This window comes from Nelumbo nucifera, chromosome 3, assembly GCF_055504915.1.
Source record: "Nelumbo nucifera cultivar China Antique chromosome 3, China Antique-T2T, whole genome shotgun sequence".
Lineage (NCBI taxonomy): Eukaryota > Viridiplantae > Streptophyta > Magnoliopsida > Proteales > Nelumbonaceae > Nelumbo > Nelumbo nucifera.
This window is the reverse complement of record NC_142651.1, coordinates 55,979,810-55,997,364: the sequence shown is the minus strand read 5'-3', so window position 1 is coordinate 55,997,364 and position 17,555 is coordinate 55,979,810. Positions and strand designations below refer to the sequence as shown.

At 39.3% G+C, this 17,555-nt stretch overlaps 1 long non-coding RNA gene across 1 annotated transcript; it reads right to left on the bottom strand.

Annotated features, from left to right (window-relative positions):
• Positions 1 to 6,861: 6,861 nt before the first annotated feature.
• On the bottom strand, positions 6,862 to 7,851 carry LOC104600994 (uncharacterized). The gene is made up of 3 exons (XR_735807.3): positions 7,543 to 7,851; positions 7,344 to 7,477; positions 6,862 to 7,239 (listed from the first exon to the last, which is right to left on the bottom strand). It is a non-coding gene; the product is annotated as an uncharacterized LOC104600994 (long non-coding RNA).
• Between the last annotated feature and the right edge of the window lie 9,704 nt (positions 7,852 to 17,555).

Below are 17,555 nucleotides of genomic sequence, written 5' to 3'. Positions count from 1 at the left end.
GTGTCCTGAAGTAAATCTATGACATATTTCCTTTGAGAAATGAAGATACCCCTCTTTGATCGGGCAACTTCAATTCCATGGAAGTATCTGGCAGGTCCTAGATCCTTCACTTCAAACTGAGTGGCAAGAAAAACCTTCAACCTTTGAATTTCATCTTTCCAGTCACCAGTAACAATTATGTCATCCACATATACAATTAAGGCAGCAATTTTCCCTTCTCCTATTTTCACAAACAGTGTGTGATCTGATTGACATTACTTGTATCCTCTCTGCTGAACCACAACCTGGAATCTACTGAACCAAGCTCTTGGTGATTGTTTCAGCCCGTATAAAGACTTCTTCAACTTGCACACTTTCTGTTCATTGCCTTGAATCAGAAAACCAGAGGGTTGAATCATGTAAACTTCCTCTTCAAGATCACCATTCAAAAATGCATTCTTGATGTCAAGCTGATGTAGATCCCAATTCAGATTAGCAGCAAGAGAGAAAAGAACTCTAATGGAGTTCATCTTGGCAACAGGGGAAAAAGTTTTTGCATAATCAACTCCGTACACTTGAGTAAACCCCTTTGCCACTAAGCAAGCTTTATACCTCTCCACTGTTCCATCAGCCCCATGCTTGACAATGAACACCCATTTACATCCAACTGGAACCTTTCCCTTAGGAAAATCAACAAGTTCCCATGTGCCATTTTTATGAAGGGCATTAATTTCTTCCTTCATGGCATTTGTCCATTCAGGAACTGAAAGAGCTTCTGCCACATTCTTGGGGAAAAGGACACTGTCAATAGAGGTAAGGAAAGCACGAAATGAGGGTGAAATGTTCTCATAGGAAACAAAGTTGGAAATGGGATGTTTAGTGGTGCACAATCTAACACTTTTCTTGTGAGCAATAGGCAGGTCAAGGTCATTAGCAACAGATGAATCATTTTCAATAGAATCAGGAATATCATTGGGAGCCGAGTTACCTGAGTGAGTATGATTCTCCCCCGAGGAGTTTGGAGGCACTAGAGGTACAGCTTCTGGATTCTCCACAACTCTTGAATTTGGTTGGCCTTTGCAACGACAAGAAAAAACACGAAAAGGCGAAGGATCAAGAAGAGAAGGGAGTTGAACCAGTTTCTCCTCATGCCTACACTCCCCTGAGGAGAAACAGGATAAAAAGACTCATCTTCAAAGAAAGAAACATCCATTGAGACATAGAATTTTCAAGAAACAGGATCAAAACAACGGTACCCCTTCTGAGTGAAGGAGTAACCAAAAATATGCAAGAGATAGCGCAAGAATCCAATTTCCCACGGGTGGGAGACAGATTTTGGACAAAGCACCGACAACCAAATACACGGGGAGGAATAGAAAGAATGGGGGCCTTAGGAAAGAGAAGCTGATGTGGGGCTTTGTACTCTAACCAACGAAAGGGTATACGGTTTATGAGGTAAGTAGAACAAAGAACAACTTCAAGCCAAAAACATTTGGGGACATTCATATGAAGTAGTAAACCCCAAGCCACTTCAAGGAGATGTCGGTTCTTCCGTTCGGCCACACCATTTTGTTGTGGTGTGCGGGCTCAAGAGCTCCGGTGAAGTGAGCCACGCGAAGCAAAGAATTCAGTGAGATCACTATGAAAAAATTCTGTTGCATTGTTTGACTGAAAAATTTGGATTTCAATCGGAAATTGAGTGAAGACCATCTACTGGAAATCTTGAATGATTTTTGGTACTTCCTCCCTGGTTCGCATCGGATATATCCAAGTATATCTAGAATAATCATCAATGAGGGTAATGAAATATTTGTAGCCACTCTCAAATGGTAAAGTAACAGGGCCCCATACATCAGAATGAACAATGTGAAAAGGAAATTCAGATTTACTATTTTTCTGAAAAAAATGAGTTCTACAATGTTTACTTAATTGACACGTTTGACAAGAAAAATCAGAAATAGACATTGACTTAAACAGTTTTGGGAATACAACTTTCAAAGACTCAAAAGACAACTGACCAAGGCGACAATGCCATAAATAAACTTTACTCTTACAGGACTGACTCATAGACTCTATAACATCAGAATGAACAATGTGAAAAGGAAATTCAGATTTACTATTTTTTTGAAAAAAAATGAGTTCTACAATGTTTACTTAATTGACACATTTGACAAAAAAAATCAGAAATAGACATTGACTTAAACAGTTCTGGGAATACAACTTTCAAAAACTCAAAAGACAACTGACCAAGGCGACAATGCCATAAATAAACTTTACTCTTATAGGACTGACTCATAGACTCTATAACATGAAAACCAGCCCTATTCTCCAGCATGTAAAGTCCATCAACCATACGTCCCCTACCAATCGTCCTCCCCGAGGCCAGATCCTAAATCACACAATGAGAAGGAAAAAAAGTCACGGAGCAATTTAAGGAATTAGTAACACTACTAACAGAGAACAATTAATGGGAAATTTTGGAACATGAAGGACATCAGAAAGGGTAAGACCAAGAGGAAGAGAGAGGGTTCCTTGACCAGCTATGGAAGTGTATGATCCATCGGCTAGTCTCACCTTGTCTCTTCTAGAAAGAAGGTGATAGGTTTGAATGTAAGAGGATGTACCAATCATGTGTTTTGACGCTCCAAAATCAATGATCCATGGAGAGTCAGGGGTGTGAGAAGCAACATGGAAAGTTGTGGCAGGGTTACCTGACGTAGATGCAAATGAGGTTGAGGAAGGAGCATCCATTTGACGAATTGCTCTACCATAGAGTTCTAAATGGTCATGAAAGGAATTCATAATATCCTCCATCGGGTCAGATCCAGTGAGATGTGTCTGAGTCACAGTAGAAATAGGGGGCAGATTCTCCCGAGTAACCATGTTGGCCATGTGGTGTTTCTTTGTACCTTGCTGTCCGGACCTCTGATTCACATCTGAACCTTGCTTCTTAGTCAGATCTTGAGCCCATTTTGGTTTCCCATGAAGATCCCAACAGATATCTTTGGTGTGTAAGGGTTTTTGGCAATGAGTGCACCATAATTTGTCCTTATCTTCTATTTTTTTCTGGAGATCTCCTTTCCTAGAAGAAGATCCCACACTAGTAGAGACACCCCCTTTTGCAGCCAACACAACTGCATCCTCACCAGGGTTGTTCATCAAATTCCTTCTGCTCTCTTCAGATTGTACAAGAGAATAGACTTCCTGAACTGAGGGGAGATCCTTAGAGCTGAGAATTTGTACTCTGATAGATTCATACATAGGATTCAGACCATGTAAGAAGGCAAATACTCTTTTTCTGGGAGACAAGTTTCTTGTACATTTTGGCATTCTCATCACACTTCCAATCCACATTCTGGTAATGGTCCAATTCCTTCCAGACAGAAATCAAGTCAGAGTAATATACTGATAAACATCTCTCCCCCTGTCTACAAGTAGATGATGCTACCTGCAGTTGATAAATCTTGGCATAGTGTCACAATTCTGAATATGTAGATTTTGCTTGTTCCCAGATCTCATTTGCAGTTTCAGCCCACATGAAATTCTTCTTTATTTAGGGTTGCATGGAGACCAAGAGCCAAGACATAACCATACTATTCTCCTGATTCCATCTATCATATTCAGCACTCCCAGAGGGGGGTTCTTTGATTCTCCAATTAATATAGCCTATCTTCCCCCTTACAGTGATGTATAACTTGATCCCTCTTGACCACTCTAGGTAATTTAAACCATCAAGAGGGACAACAGCCATAGGAAAGGATAGGTCACCCCCACCCATTCCATTCAGCATTGAGGAAACTCCAGATGTGGCTGAATCTTCACTACCCATGATTTCGGGTTTAAGAAAAAAAAAACACAACAACCAAGGGAGTACTGTCGTACAGGGCTGTTACAGAAACAGGTCCTTCTGACCTACGGTTTCACTGGGAGCAAAGACTGAACACTACTGCTGCTATACTTGAACAGGTCTGTATAACCTACGATTTAGTAGGAATCCAAAAAACCAACACTGCAGTTGCAGTACTTGAACAGGTCTGTATGACCTACGATTTTACAGAGGTCATATGACCCCCCAACAGAATGGAAAATACAAGGTGAAGTTCACCACACACCTAATTGGCAAACTTGGTAGCCGAACAGTCAATGAGATCAACAGGGTAGCCGAACAGTCAATCAATGAGATCAATACAACACCAACTCTTTAACCATCAGATGATAGCCTCTCTATAAACCAGAACTTCCTCTACGAACCTCAGATGATAGCCTCAATACAGTCGAACAGACAATGGATACAACTTCTGGGTTGGAAGATGAAAAGTCTCTATAACCATAACCCTTTTTCTGTGCTGGAAGATGAAAAAATCAGGCAGGCATCTTCTTGCATAAGATCGAACTAAACACAATAGATTAGTAGTTCGATGGATACAGTACTGGGAGATGAAGAGACTATATGCTCGACATGAACACAACAGCTTTGCTTGACACCACCCTTCAGGCCCGGATGACTTGCTCTGATACCATGTTGAGCAAGAGCAAGAGAAGAGAGGAGAGGAGAGGAGGAAGAGAGGAAGAGAGGAGAGTTGAGGCGAGAGGACTGAAAGCCCCAAAAGAATACAGCAGGCGTGGGCAGTAGATATTATTTATACTAGTCTAGTCGTACAACATAAAGATGGGTAAAATTACAACAGTACCCTTGCGGTACTAAACCTGTGTACAATAACATATGTCAATAGTTTGCATGTATATAATGAATTATTTTAATATTATATACATTTCCATAGATGTGCCTGTGAGTCCATGTTTTCTCATCTTTTTATTTTTTTGATGAATAATCCATGTTCTCATCTTGCTGAGTCAGACTTTGGGATACACATTACATTTTGACTTCTCTGTCCATGTCCATCCAATACTGCCTTCCAAACCCTTTTGACATGGATTCTGATACCAATTAACAATAAATAATTCAAACCTGAATTCTAGATTGTGATTTGATTAACGATCATATCAAAATTGGAAATATGACAATTCAATCTATTAAGTATCCAATTCATTTAGCTAGCTACTTCTCTCAGTTATTTTAACTGTATATCTAGATGTAAATGTGCATTTCAAAGATCAAATCCCATCACCCACCCTCTACTCCCTATCATCTACTACTGATCTTGGTTGTCGGTTTTTTGTTTTCTTTCTTTTTTCTTTTTTATAATCTACTTATGGGATTTTCAGTTTTCACTGGGAATTTGAAAGGATCACAAATGAAGAATAAAGTAGCAATCACACATCAATAGGCCCACCATTGATGATCATGATCATCTAATGGGTTCAAAGTAATGGCAAAAACCAACTTTTTTATTTACACTAGTCATATGACATGTGCACTGTGCACAAAATCCATGAGAGATAAGAGAGACAGAGCTGGTTTTAAGTCATTTAGTAGAGAGGAAGGACCCAGAAGGGAATAAGAGAGGTGGGGACATATTTGGAAATATTTTTTCCTTTTGTACTTCATATATATATATATATATATATATATATATATATTGTTGTCTCTCATTCATACTAACAAGGTTGTTTTTTGTCCATGGTTTTCATTAAGAAATCAATTCAAACCTCATTAATGTCAAATTTCCATAAAATTGAATTCAGATTCAGGATCTTTCAGATCTATCAGATATCCATAAAATTGAATTCAAACTAGAAGTGACCACTAGAAGGTTACACGTTTACTCCAACCACAAGGTGAATAAGGTGACCATAGAAACAATATCCATCATTTTTTTGCCCTTGATGTTATGCCCAAGGGATCATAACATCAACAACACAAATGCAGAATCAGTTTTTTCAAGGACATAATAGAACTGCCCCACCTTTGGCCAACACATTAGCTGATCTAGGAACTCCGCACTCTGCCCAATGATGTCTATCCTAGATGCCTAAAATCAGATTTTTCTAAGATCTAACAAAACCACCAACCACCAAACTCATTAGGAGAACCACGGACCTGTCCAGCGACATCTTTGCTTTTAAACTCTCCAGGGTAAGACCGCACAAGACATGGAAGGGGACCATCTTTAGAGGGATCATAACCTGGAGGCAAATATAGTGTTGTAGTAAGTTGAACACCATCCTTTCTCTGGTACCTAATCATCTCTTTCTGTAATGAGGCCAGCTGAGGGTATGGATGGGGGAAGTTAGTAATTTGGTAGACCTTCTTATCTAACCAACTCTGTATGTAATATTGAGTGTTTTCTGTTTTTTACTCTTTAGAAGTCAATTTTTTCAGTTGATCAATGCACAAGCCACCCTCATTCTGATCTGACATCAAGGCAACAATTGTCTCATCCTGAACTGACATCCACCTCAGTTGTACTTATTTTTTGGACATGGTATTTCTTTATTGCCTAGCAAAGTTAATTCAGAGTATGAATAAAATTCAGTTTTGTGAAATTCTATCACTTGGTATACACTTCCTAACCCTGATTTCTCTCCCTCTTAATTTCACTTCAGTTTCTCTTTTTCCCTCTCTAGTTTCTTTTCCCCTTATCTATAGCTCTGAGCCACAGTTTTCAAGTTGTAATGGGCGAGTTTGGAAAAAACAGGGGCACATTGTCTGCAAGTCACCTAGGCAGTGAAAATTTACCAGAAAAGAGAAATAAAACCTGAAATCTCCAAGTTATTTTCCTAGGTGGAATACTCAAATAACATCCACCTTGAATTAGAATTAAGAAAAAAAATTATAATAGTCTTACCAAATAACAAAATACTTCACCTAAAAAGCACACACAATCATTAAATCCACAAGGCAATAGAAATTTAAATAATCCATTTCACCAAGCTATCTGCTATATGCTTGACCGGGCAATATAGATCAACAAACAAGCATGAAAAAGCTGATCAGACTTTAATTCAATGTAAGTTGCAGACTTTTAGCAGTCTATATGCATTAAGTACTAAATAAAAGCCATGTCACCAGGCATGTTTTTCTGGTCTGTTCACTCTTCACTCTGAGAAAGACAGAAAGAGAGAGAGGAGAGAGAGAGAGGAGGGAGAGGGACCCATCCCACTTCTGTTATCAAACGAACAAACATGGATAGAGAGATTATTGCAATGTGTTTCTCTGCCTGGTCGAGAGACAAACAACTCATTAATATTGAAGCGAGTTGGCTACAGGTATGATAATTGAAGTGCTTTCCCCAATGTCACCAATTTTGGAGTAACTTTTTGTAGTGTATCCTTGCTCACTGGAATCTCCGTGGTCGCCTGCGACAAATACAACATTAAAAAGAAAAAAAAAAACATTCTTTCATATAACTAAAAGAAAAAACCTAGTTTAAAATTAAACCCAATAGTGTCCCAAAACTTACATCTTGTACGCCCAAAGCCGGTTATTCCTTCTAAACCTTTGGAGTTTACCTAGTGATGTTGGTGTCCTAGGATGTTATCCGGTGGTGAGAGGTCGATGTCAACCGTGAGAAAGAGAGATCGCGCGAGAGAGAGACTGAAAGAGAGCGAGCAGAGAATGAGAAAATGAGAGATAGAGAGATAGAGAAAGAAAGAGATTACTTATTGATGTCAGTGTTCTTGGATGTCATCCGGTGGTGAGAGGTCGACAACGACGCGAGAGAGAGACTGAGAGAGAGCGAGTAGAGAATGAGAAAAGGGGAGAGAGAGAGAGAGAGAAAAAGAGATTAATAGGTGTCCTTGGATTTTGTTCAGTGGTGAGAGGTCGATGTCGACTGTGAGAGAGATCACAAGAGCGGGAAGAGAATGAGAAAAAGGGAAAAAGAGGAGAAAAAATCCCTCATTCGTGCCACAATTTGTAGTGGCAGTCGATGTATTCTATAGCGGCAGTTTTAAACGACTGCTGCTAGAGAATCTTATTTCTAGCGGCGGACGGCTTTTAGCCTGCTAATTTTTATTTTTCTTATAGTGATTGGACCAAATTAGGTCAGATCGGCCTTGGGTTTGGTGTCCAAAACATGCATCAATTCACATAGGTATTGATCTAAAATTCTCAATTATGATTCACAATTATATCAGCAAATAAATAGCATATAATAAAAAATAGATGGCTAGGGCAGATAGTCTGATGGTCCAAATCCAATCCGGACAAAAACTACATCCCTGCTAAACTTGAATCTCAGTCTTCTCTGCAAGCTCTGACGATTTCTCCAATGTAAAAAATAGAAAAACCTTAATTTCTATTGCTTATATCAGAAAAGCCTAATATACTCAATCTAGAAAAGAAAAAAATAATTAATTATAGACCAAATAATCAAATTAATAAATCTGGTGTGCACAGATCTTGCCACCATCAAGATTTTGATCTCCATCACACTTTCAACCCAAGATTTCAATAATCCATAATAGAACAATTCCATAATATATCAAAATGCATCTATAAAAATCAATGGCCCACTCTGAGAACCGAATTCTTAGAGATTTCTACTAACTCTCAAATCGGCTAGAATAGTTCTTTTTTATTTGAGTTTTGGCTCAAATCAAGTTTGGTTCAGTCCAAGGGCTGAACCTAGTGCTCTGATACCACTGTTGGAAGGGTTAGGATCCATAGTTGTCAAGTAGACCTGTTCACGAGCCGTGTAGCCCGACGGGCTGGCCCAGCCCGACCCGTTATTAAGTCAGGCTTGGTCATAATTTTAGGCATGTGGGCTTGAGCTCGGGCCAACTTTTTTTCGAGCTAGGCTTGGGCTTTCTCAAAAAATCACGGCCCAAGCCTGAGCCCGAGTTGATACAATATATTAAATAATAAAAATATATTTTATCTAATAAAAAATATATTTTATTTAATAAAAAATATATATACAATATTTTTTCTTTGTTCTTCTCATTTTTCCAAGTAATAGTGAAATTTTTATTATTTTTGAGTTTTGAAGGTTTTTAATATAAATAAAACATTTTTATTGAATAAAAAAGAAAAAAAATATGTTTTCAAATTTCTGGCTGGGCTCGGGCTCAAGTCTGGGCTTCGGGCTTTATATGAGGATCGGGCTCGGGCTCAAGACTTAGGCTCGACGGTCGGGCCGGGTTTGGGCTTGGGCCTGAGTGTATTTTGTTGATACATATACAAAGCTCGGTCCAAACCCAACCCGACCCAACCCATGAACAGGTCTATTGTTAAGGCGTCGCCTAGGCAATTAGGCGCCCTTGGCTGGGCACCTCGCCCAAATGCCTTGACTTTTTGCAACTAAGCGCTCTAGCCGACTAGGCACCCACCTAGGCAACAAAAATGACAAGGTGGGCGCCTTTTATAATATCATTTATATTGTTATATCTTATTAATGTATGTGTTAATACATTTTATTATATGCTATATATATATATATATATATCAATTATAATTTGTTTTAATGTTTTACTATTGAAATTTAATAGATCAGAGGGTTTTGAGAAGATAAAAAGAAAGAAAGAAAGAAAAGAATGAGGAAAGAGTAGAATAATAAAGTTCTTCTTTTTCTATTCCCTCTCTAATTAAATAAAACAGAAACTCCATGTTTGTTTGTTTTTTTTCTGTTTTACTTTCCATCTTGAATATTTATCATATAAAGTTAATAACCTTCTTTAGCTGCTAATTAATATGAATTTGCTCTATTAAATACTTATTATAGTAGTATTATTTTTTAAAATAATAAAATTAATATATGTAAAAGATTTTTATCTTTCAGATGTGATGATATGCCACATTTTTAGAGGAAATTTAATGTTGTTAATAAAGAGAATTTATATTTTTCAATTAACATACATGTTGAATGGTATATAAAACTAGGCACCCCAATGTCACCCAAAATCGCCTAGACGCCTTGAAAACTTTGTTAGGATCCATCATATGGATGGCCAAACCATGCTAGATACTTGCACGAAATTTCAAAAATTTCCTAATCCTTTTGGGAATTGAATTCCCTATGTTTTGAAAAATTGCATTTTTCAATATCGGTCTTGCACTAAACTAGACCAGATTTGAGACCAAACGAATAGGGAGATTAATACCTAATACGGATACTACATACACAGATCCCAAGGTGGAAGTTCAATCCCAAATCAGTCCAAAAACCAGCCTCCACTGAAAATGGCACAGTGTATAGGTGAAGCTGATTCAGCAATACAGTTTTCAGCAAAACTGTAGCCCAACTGCTTGATCAAACTAGGGAAGGTGAGCCTGAAATTCCTCTGAATTTTTCTTAAAAAAATGAGAAGAAAACTGATCTTTATCAGTCCTTGAAAGCCTAGGCAATGATAGGGTTTCTTGGAAGACAAAAAAGAAGAAGAGAGAACAAGAAAGAGCGGTCTTCTAGTCAGGTTCGCCCTCTTCTTCTTTCATCTCCTTATGGAGCACTCTCTTAATCAAATTAGGAGATTATCCAAATCTAATTTGGATATGGACTTTATTAAGAGATAAGTCGTATCCTCTTAAGAGGATGGGTGCTCCATATCCATTTCCAAACCCAGATTTGACCCAGAGTACATGACAACTTAAGTTATCATGTGACAGATTACTTAATCTTATTAATTATGGGAATTAGGCACATTTTCTTCAAAGGCTCACGACTCAAGATATTGCATGGAATGACCTCTCCCTTAGCTACAAGGTATAGTGTCACACTCTGTTCAAATGGATCCTGGGAATTAAAACCTATTAGAATCCAATCTGCCTTTGAATTCTGTTAGAATGATAACAATAGAAATAAGAGAAAGATGAGAAGAGAAAGAAGAAGAATAAGAAGAGAAAAGAGTAAAGAGGGAGAAAAGTCTGGTTCGAACAAGAGAGAAAATCAGTCTCTCCATTCGGCCAAATCTATTTTATATTTCTATTGATTAAGAAAGGACACCTTTTCCCCTACTTAAGTGAGGGACACAAGTGTTAACATAATTTTACACATCAGCAACTTAAACATAGGCATAAAGACAAAAATGCGCCTACATAGTCGACATTAGCACTCCCCCTCAAGCTGGTGAGTATATATCATATAGTCTCTGTTAGACAGTTTTGTATGCCCTTAGCTTCAATCCGATTTGATGTACTTTTGTTTTTTAGTGTAAATAAATGAAGTGCATGTTTGATTCATGTTGTTTGGTATGATTCTGTGTAAGACCCTAAAACTGGACACTTATATAGACTCGTGTTAGTTTTAAATGTTCACAGCCATTGGATAAGTCTGGGGAGATTTATCCTGCCAAGGCTGATACAGGTGTACCACCAAGTGTTGGGATTACTCGAATCCTTGAATCGGACCAGATTTTCAGTATTGCCCTGAACCTTGGAGATAGATGGGCAAAACTGGAAAGTTACACCTGACCCCTAGACTCGATTATGACACTTCACTAGGTGTCGGATCGGGCTGTCTTTGATATGCCAATCAGTGAGATCTTTAGATGGGGATTAAAACCTGGGTATGTTGGGACAGTCTAAGAATTCATCTGAGTGGGTGATCATAGTGACAGGATCAGCCCCTTTGTCGGACAAAGGGTAATGATTGGGAATGCACTCTCTCTGATGGAAACCAAAACTACCGGCAATTGATTTCAATCGTTGGAATTTTGTTTTGCAAAATTAATATATACATATATATATATATATGTACGGTTTTGAAATGTTTGCAAATGGTTTTAATTCCCGGGATCCATGTGAGTGGAGAGTGCAGCAATGTTCCTTACAGCCGAGGGAGAGGTCCTCTCTTGTCGGGCAATGCTTGATCATTAAGGGCTGAGAGGTTAAGTGTAAGACCATTTTGGATAGTACCTGATGGGCTAATCTTGCACCTGCCCACAGTCCCTGGGTTTTTATAAGATGGCTTGGCCCAGGGACTACTTAATGTAAGTGTTGGGCCCATAGGGTCCATGTGATGGACTCAGGGGTTTACTGAGCTTTTCAGTGAATTCGGTTGGACCTTGTAATAAAGGCTGGGCCGAACCCATGTGGCTGGTGTGTAGATCAATGTTTGGGTCCCACGCCATACAAAGAAGCCCAACTGGACAACAGATTGGAAACAACTTAAGCACTGAACACTTAATGGAACAAAAGCCCATTTCGAGCTGATGTGATCACCCATCTATGGGGCGGATCTGTGATTATGTTAGCAAAAGGATAGGGCCTTTTAACCTTATCCACTTTAGGAGACCAAATTCAAATCAGATTTGAATCTGGTAACCTCCTGATAAGAACAAGAGTAAGCTAACTTAATCTGCAGATAGGATTAAGATAATCCCCTATCCAAATACTGATTTGGATTGGGATAACTCCTAATTAGGAGGTTTCTTAATCAAAAAGAAATGAAGAAAAAACCCAAGAGAAAAACATCAGATTTCGAACCAAGGGTTTCAAGAAAAGAAAGACAGCTTCCTACGAATAGAGATTAGATCTCATTCATACTCTAGAGAGAAGAGAAGCAACACAATTGTCTTCGTCCTTGGAGTTCTCCTCCAGCCGCCGCCACCATTGCTTCTCACAAGATTCGATCTTTGTAGAGAAAAGAAGTCAAGAAACCAGTTCTTGACATCAGTCTTGCAGAAAAGACTGAAGAAGATTCGGTGTTCAGAGTTTCCAGGGGATTCTTGCGAAGGATCCAGTGTGTAGGACGCACTCTGCTAGTTCCGTTCCACCCACAGCTATGTCATCTTCAGCAGGAGCGGATCTTGGTTTATTCTTTGGGCGTGAACACCAACTTTGGGAGATACTGCTTCTTTGGATCAGGTATATTCCTCCCTGTTCGGGTAGTCGCTCTAAAGGGGAAGCGAACGAAAGTCTAGAAGTAGGAAAGATTCTTGTTCTCTAAAGGTAGTGAAGTGCTCTTTTTGCGATTCCCCGCATCTGCTTATAAAGTCAAGTCTCCCTCCCTAGCTACTAGAACTACAGGAAGGGATTCATTCTACTTTATTTCCCCACCAACCAAACAACGGAACGTTCAGCCAAACGTGTAGATCCTAAGCTGCAAGTCACCGCAACCACCGAGGGGGCTAATGCTGGTCAGACAAGACCCTGACATTTGGAAGAAAGGTCATCGTGTTTTTGGAGCTTTTGTAGCCTTCCTTCACAGCTTGCTGAATGCGCATTAAGTGCTCTTCTAGCACGATTTGAGAAGCAAAGCTGCTTTTGGTTCAGATCTGGTTCGATTATGGTTCAAGTAAGATCCTTAAATATTGAATTCTAAATTTAGGGAATATGATTCCCAGTTGGAAGAAGGTAGGAAAATTTTTGAAATTCGCCCACCCATTCCGCAACCTTCTTGGCGTCCATTAGATGGATCCTACCATTCTTTCAGTCTCAGCTTGTTACATATGTAGTCCACTCTTCCCCGACTCAACCCTTTGGTAAGAAAGTCTGCCCATTGGTTTCCTATGTTAAAATATGCAGTATCTATCACTCCACTCAGCACCTTCTCTCTCACAAAGTGACAGTTAACCTCTATATGTTTGGTTCTCTCATGAAACACCGGATTAAAAGAGATATGGACTGCAGCCTAATTGTCACAGTAGAGCTTCATTGGAGTGTCAACAGTGTATCTCATCTCCTGTAGAAGGTTCCTCAACCATACTAATTCACAAGTACTATGTGTCATAACTCTATATTCTGCCTCTGCACTGCTTCTTGCTACAACTGTATGTTTCTTGCTTATCCATGTCATTAGATTATCCCCAATGAAAGTACAATAACCTGTAGTGGATCTCCTATCAAATATAGAGCCAACCCAATCAGCATCAGTATATCCCTCTATTTCAAGTTTTCCTCCACTTCTATATATCAAACCACGATCAGGAGCTCCCTTTAAATACCTCACAATCCTTAGTACCACATCCCAATGTGGAACCCGAAGTTTTTGCATGAATTGACTTACCACACCAATCGCAAATGAAATGTCTGGCCGAGTAATGGTTAGGTAGTTTAGTTTACCTACTAGCCACCGGTACCTGCCAGGGTCTTCAAACTCTTCACCCATATCACTACTCAACTTAGTATTTGCTTCCATAGGTGTTTCAACTAGTTTAGCACCTAACAATCCTGTTTCTTCCAACAAATCAAGAACATTTTTCCTTTGACACAAGTTAATACCATGCTTAGACCTTGCTACTTCTATCCCCAATAAATACTTTAATTTACCAAGGTCCTTTGTTTGAAAGTGCTCATGCAAAAAGGTTTTCAACCTATCAATTCCCACTTTATCATTTCCAGTAATAACAATATCATCTACATATACCACCAATAGGATCTTTCCATCCTGAGAGTCATGACTGAAGACTGAATGGTCAACCTGGCACTATTTCATACCAAACTTCTTTATCACCTCACTGAACCTACAAAACCATGCTCGAGGAGACTGTTTAAGTCCATAAATGGCTTTCTTTAGTCGGCACACCTTACCATCCTCCCCCTGAGCAACAAACCCTGGTGGTTGCTCCATATAGACCTCCTCAAGTAGATCACCATGTAGGAAAACATTCTTGATATCAAGCTAAAAGAGAGGCCAATCATATATAGCAACAAGGGATATCACAACACGAACTGAACCAATCTTAGCAACTGGAGAGAAGGCCTCTGTGTAGTCAATACCATAGGTTTGGGAGTACACTTTGCCAACCAGTCTAGCTTTCAACCACTCTACACTACCATTAGATAAGTACTTAATAGTGTAAACCCACTTACAATCGACAGCCTGCTTACCAAGAGGAAGTGTGGTGAGGTCCCATGTATAATTATGAGTTAGAGCGGAGAGTTCTTCTTCCATTGCACGGCATCACCCTGGAGAGGCAAGAGCTTCCTAGACATCCTTAAGGCCAACAACAGAGGATAACAAGGAGATAAACTGGCAATGGGAAGCAGAAAGGTGAATGAGAGAAACATAATTAGAAATAGGATGAAGGGTACAACTGTGTTTACCTTTCCGCAAGGCAATGAGAAGATCAATTTCAGATAGGGATTGGACCTAGTGTGGTAACAACTGCCAGATCTGCCGACGATGATGAAGCTGGAGGAGGAGTCGGTACATGTTGGCGATGTGTATATACTTGACGAATAGGTGGTTGTTCAACAAGTGGTGGCACTGGAGGCAAAGACTTAGTTACAGCTGGAACAAGTGGAACAAAATTCGCAACTGGAAGGGGAAGAGGAGGAGGTGGTGAGGAGGAAGAAACATCACCTGATCCCGAGAAAAATGGAGTGGACTCAAAGAAAATAACATCAGCACACACAAAGGAACGTTGAGAACTAGGATTATAACACTTATACCCTTTCTGAGTTCGAGAATAGCCAAGGAAATTGCACTTAATGGACCGTGCATCTAACTTGTCCTTTCCCGGTCTTAGATTATGAACAAAACAGACACACCTAAAAACCCGAGGAGAAAGGGGAAATGGAAACAAGGTAGGAAACAAAGTGGTGAAGGGAGAATGACCATCAAGGATAGACGTGGGCATCCGATTAATTAGGAAGCAAGAAGTAAGCATAGCATCACTTCAAAAAGGTTTGGGTACATTCATGTGGTGCATGAGGGATCGAGTAGTTTCCAAAAGATGATGATTCTTTCTCTCAGCCATCCCATTTTGTTGTGGGGTATAGGTACATGAAGTCTGATGGATAATGCAATGTTGGTCCAAATATTCTTAAAATGATGTAGGAAAATATTCACAACTATTATCGGAATGAAAAATTTTAATGTGGACACCAAATTGGTTGTGAATTTCAGCATAAAATTTTTGGAAAATGGTAAGCAATTCACTCCTTTCTTTCATTAAATAAAACAATGTCATCCTTGAATAATCATCAACAAAAATAACAAAGTATTTATACCCATTGTATGACATTACTTTATAAGGACCCCAAACATTTGATGAACCAAAGAAAAAGGACTCGACATACATTTATCAACCCTAGGACTAAAGGGAGCACGATGATGTTTCCCCAACTGACATGACTCACAATCCAAAACAGAAAGATGACTCAACGAAGGAACAAGAGACTTCAAAACTTTCAGCAAAAGAAGACCAAATTGGTAATGCCACTAGAGAGGAGAAAGAGATGTCTGGAGAGATGTTGACGTATTTCCACCACCATCAAAATAATACAATCCACTAGCTTCATGCCCTCCACTAATTTTCATCTCCATTTTGAGATCCTAAAAAACACACAAAAAAGGGTAAAAAGTGATAGAGCAATTAAGAGACTTGGTCAACTTACTAGCATACATAAGGTTAAACGGAAATTTAGGGATATACAAAACTGAGGATAAGAGTAAAGGGTCCATGTTAACATTACTAACACCACAAATGGAGGATGTGGAACCATTAGCAATGGTAACAGATTGTGATGTCGGGCAATGAGAGAGGGAAGAAAACACACCTGGAGTTCTACTCATGTGATCGGAGACTCCAAAGTCAATAATCCAGGGATTGGGTGTGGATGCCAGACAAGCCATACCTGCGTGTGCAAGAGTGGTTGTGTTCTGTTGAGATGTAGCCTAGACAAACCTCTCGTAGTCATCACGGGGGACACTCATCATCTCCTTCCTAGGAACATCTGTGGATGTAGGGAGCGTCTGATCAACTGAATGGCTCTCCTGTCTAAAGCTGCTATCGTTGGTCATGGCATGATTGGCCCAAATTAAAGGTGGACCATGAAAATCATAGCAATAATTAATGATATATCCATCCATACCACAGTGTGTACATCTTTTCAGACTTGAACTACGTCCTCTACTGCGGACTCCCCCTGAATCTTGACCTCCAATACGACCACCACGGTTATACGTAGGTCCACCACCACTACTACGACTATATATCGGTCCACTACTACCACTATGACCAAATTGAGTTCCTTGAGCTCCACCCCTAACACCACGGCCCCTTGACTGCAAAGGCTGATCTATCGGAAACACTAGAGTTCTCGGTAGGTACAATAGAAATCCTCCTAAGTCAAGCAAACACCTCTTCTAAGGAAGGGAGAGATAATCCTCCTAGTATTTGTGCTTGCACTAGTTCATATTTAGACTTCAGCCCCACCAAAAAATGGGTCACATCTAGTTGTTCTCTTTGTTGTTGCTAAATTTTAACATCATAGGTGAGGGGGTGATACACATTCAACTCATTACGAATGTTTCTCATACTAGCATAGTATTCCTCAAGACTCTTATTACCCTATTGCAAATTAAAATACTCCTGATACAACTGATATACTCTAATTGTGTTGTCTTGACCCAAATACATTTTTTAGCATGGTCCCACACTTCCTTGGTAGTATCAAGAAACATGAAATTCATACTAATCTTGGGTTCCATATCATTCCATAACCATGTGATAATTTGTGCATCTTCTTATTCCCAGTCATCATACTCATGAGATTCAGTAGAGGGTTTTTCCTCCCTTATGTGTTTCACTTTCTTCTTTGCCTTAAGAAAGACTTCTACAGATTTTGCCCAACGTACATAATTTTCTCCATTCAACTTAATAGAGGTCATCTGAACATTCAGGTAGTTAGTTGGGACCCATCAAACTAGTTTTATTGTCACTGTTGTCTTCCATTGTTGAATTCTGCACACTGCACACTGAACCACATTGTTCTCAGTACCTGTTGT